This window comes from Bactrocera latifrons, unplaced genomic scaffold (assembly GCF_001853355.1).
Source record: "Bactrocera latifrons isolate USDA-ARS-PBARC rearing strain unplaced genomic scaffold, ASM185335v1 scaffold_74, whole genome shotgun sequence".
Lineage (NCBI taxonomy): Eukaryota > Metazoa > Arthropoda > Insecta > Diptera > Tephritidae > Bactrocera > Bactrocera latifrons.
In genome coordinates, this window is record NW_017537423.1 from 625979 (window position 1) to 629703 (window position 3725).

The following is a 3725-nucleotide window of genomic DNA, read 5'->3' on the forward strand; positions in this document are numbered from 1 at the left end:
AATGTTTTATTTGCGTTCTCCTCTTTTCACTCTATGGTATTCTCTCTCTCTCTCAATACTGCGTACTCCTCGAATGCAAAATCGATAATATAGGTGCATGCTGCACTTTGCAGGACTTTTTTTTCCCTCGAAATAAAATTACGTTTTCTAGGTACACGTAATAAATGGAACAGGATTGTACTTAATATAGCTGTAAACATATATAAATATGCTGTTATATAATGCGATTGGGATGCCGCTGCATTGCTCCGTATCCGGCGCCTACCCACTCGCCCGCTCGCTTAACTCGCTCCTCTATGAAGGCGCCGACGACGCGTGGATTTTGTTAATGATGTGGAGGATTTAGATATTAAGCAATATTTACTGTGGCCGTCCAAAGTTCTCGGATTTATAGATAAGCGTGTAAAATGTAGAAAAATCCTCCAACATAAATAGGCTAAATGGATAGAATGAGCATCAAAAGCAGACGCAAAGGAGAGTAAACGGTACTATAGATTAGATATGTAGTCGAGTTGATGCTGTAATACTTGTCGTCGTAGTTGATTTGAAAATGTGATTTATTGCAAAAGCTTGAAGTGTATAATGGGCTAGAAAAGTAGGTGAGCTCCAATGAAGGGAGTGAGCGCGAGTATGCTTTTAAGGGATGTATATCTAGAGTGTGCAGATAGTAGTGGTAGGGTGGGGTGAGTGAAATAATTTTATGCAGGCAATGGAAATGTTTAATATGCTTGAATTCGTTATGCTTGACAGCTGATTTAAAAAATAATTAAAGCAATCGATTGGATTTTATTTGAAAATCTGATTGAGCGCTTTGATTGATTGACGTATGCGTATTTTTAATACCTAAAAAATTACATACCTTTAATATTAAACCAAAAAATTGTTAAAAATCACCAAAGTACCTAAAAATATTGATTGCTGTTGAACAACAGCCTTCTAGAGCAATGATTGAATCTTTGTTGACGTATATTTTTAGTTTTTGCTGCTTGTAAGTCTAGTTTAGCTACGTCAAATAACGTTAATAACGTTATGCTTGAATTGTAAGTTGTGTTATACAATGATTGAAGCCATACTTGAAGCTAAGCTTTTTGTATAAACACTATTGCATTATAGCAAAATTGATTACAGTCATGCTTGAAACTACTACTCAATCAATATTAAACCTAAACTTTTACGGAGCAGAAAATCCCATGCATAGAAAAAATTTTAACCCAACTGGGGTTGACTGGCTGTCAATTTATTAAGCCTCAATAAATTTTTAACGGGAAACATCAAGCATACAAAAAATTTGAATCATATGCGCTTGTTATAATTTATGAGCTAAGAATTTCCATTAGTTAAATAATTTATGAACTATAAAATATACTTAAATATGATTGAAGCGCAATAGTTATATTTTTTATAAAAAAAAAAATAAAAATAAAACTCCTACTGCATATACATAAAAATATTTGATTTACTAAAAGTAGTAATCCGGAAGGTTTATTAACTACAAAGTGATTGTTCCCATGCTTGATTGTTTAAAAGCTAATAATAAAATAAAAATTCGAATGACATAGTTTAAGCTTTTAGCGAAATTTAAAAGAATTTTTTGTAATCATATAAATGATTGATACTTTGATTGAAGACCTATATCCTAATAGTAAATGCAAGCATATCAGTTCTAATGCCATATTTTAAGCTCTTAGCGCAATTTGGGTAAACCTTTTTTCATTTTTTGTAATCGTAAATGATTGATACCTTGATTGAATGCTCACATTGCTTTTAAATTCTATTGTATTTTGAAAAATATTCCTCGATTTTAAAATTTATTACTGCTTCTTCCAAATTATTTATTTGAATCTCGAATTACTCGAATAAATTCTGATTGATGCAATGCTTGTTTGTGGAAAAACAGTACAATCATATAAAATGTATATGCAAACTTGAAAACATAGTTTTTTAAGGACTAATTTGCAATACAAGTTTTACTTTTTTGCCACAACCGATTTCTCTTTAATTTTTTTTTTGTAACTACTCATACAATCGTAATACACATTTTGTATTTATGTACGCTTGCAGCTATACATACATATATTGTTACCTACAAATGCATGCATACATACTATTGTTTTCTATTTACGAAAATGTTCTGAATTTACCGCAAAACTACTCTGCCATCACCCTCACCACAATGCTGCTACTTGCAACCCGGCCGGCTTTCCCGGTCTGAGCCAGTCCCGATTGCTGCACCAGTGACCCGACAATGCATATGGCTCCTGCATTGCCGCTATTGTTGCGCTGACAAGCTACCTGCCCGGCTGCAGGAAAAAGCTCCTGAGCTTTTGCGTGCTTTCGCCTAATTCCTAGCGGCGTCGACCATTTGCAGTTCGCTTTATGCAGCAAGCAGAATTGCATACTTTACGGCGCGCTGCACACACACACACACTCATAAACACGCAAAGCAGTTGCCTGGAACCTGGCAAAAGACAACTGCAACAACAACCGGCTGATGCCGACACCGCTGACTGCATTAGGCGGCGCTGCCGCTGGCTTTGCAATTCGTTGCCATTCGTTACAAAACTCGTCGGTTTTGCTGGTGCTCGTCGCTGAGCCTTCGTCTTCGCCTACGATTGCGAATTCGAATTTTTCGGTTCCTCAACAAATGACATGTTGTGGCAGCTAGCCGTTGGCACAAACAGCTCCTTCAGTACGAGTACGAGTGCGGTCTTCGACGTATCCAAAAGCAAACGCGGCTCTTTTTTAAGCGCGTTTTGTATTATTCTACTCATATAATTTATAATTTGCGTCGCTATATGATTTCTCCTTGTTTCGTAGAACAACAACAACAAACAAACAAACCAGAATAACGGTAAACAACAGCCAGCAAAGGTTACTGAAACGACAGCAGCAGCAGCAGCAAGCGCAGCAGCCGGTGCAGCCAAGTGAATCCTATAAGTAATTCGTCTATTGTCGGCAAGATTTTAATTTTGCGCAAAAATTTCAAGTATTCCAAAAAAATTCAAAATCCTATAGACGGTGGCTGAACGGCATACCACGATCAGGATCAGGCAGGTGTGTGCAAAGCAGTAAGCAAACCAACAACAACCGTTAGTTTGTAGCAACAGCAGCCACACTTCCAAGTTGTCAAAATCATTCATGCAATCTTCACAATTCCTCAAGTTTTGAGTCATTACAAACAAAAGCTCCAAACTTAATTTGGCAACTTTTCAAAGTTTTTCGGAAAAATTTGTTGCGCTTTGACGGCATCTCAGTTGGCCTTCCACCATTGTATGCATATCTCGGCTGAAACGACAACAACAACACAGCGTCAGTATTAAAGCATCAATCGACTGTAATTCGTGTAAAGCCATCTGAAGATTTCAGCGTGAAGATTTTATCGTCGAACAGCTGTTCAGCTTATACTTTTGCCAACAACGGCTTTAAACGGGGTAAGTGATTGAGGCTTGCATGTGAGTTTGTGGTGTGGGGTGTGGCACTATGTGTACAACAAATAATATAATATATATACTTGTGAGTGTATGCCGAAAGATGTTACTATCCCATTAAAAAGTAGTTCCAAATTTTATTTTTTTAACAGAAATCAATTTGCAGTTAGATTTCTGTCTTCTATGCGTTAATAAGCAAATCCTATTATTTTCACTTATATTACGGGATAATATTTTTCCTATTTGTCAAAAAATATTTTTAATTAAAAAAATAAATTGAAAAAATGCCAAAATTCG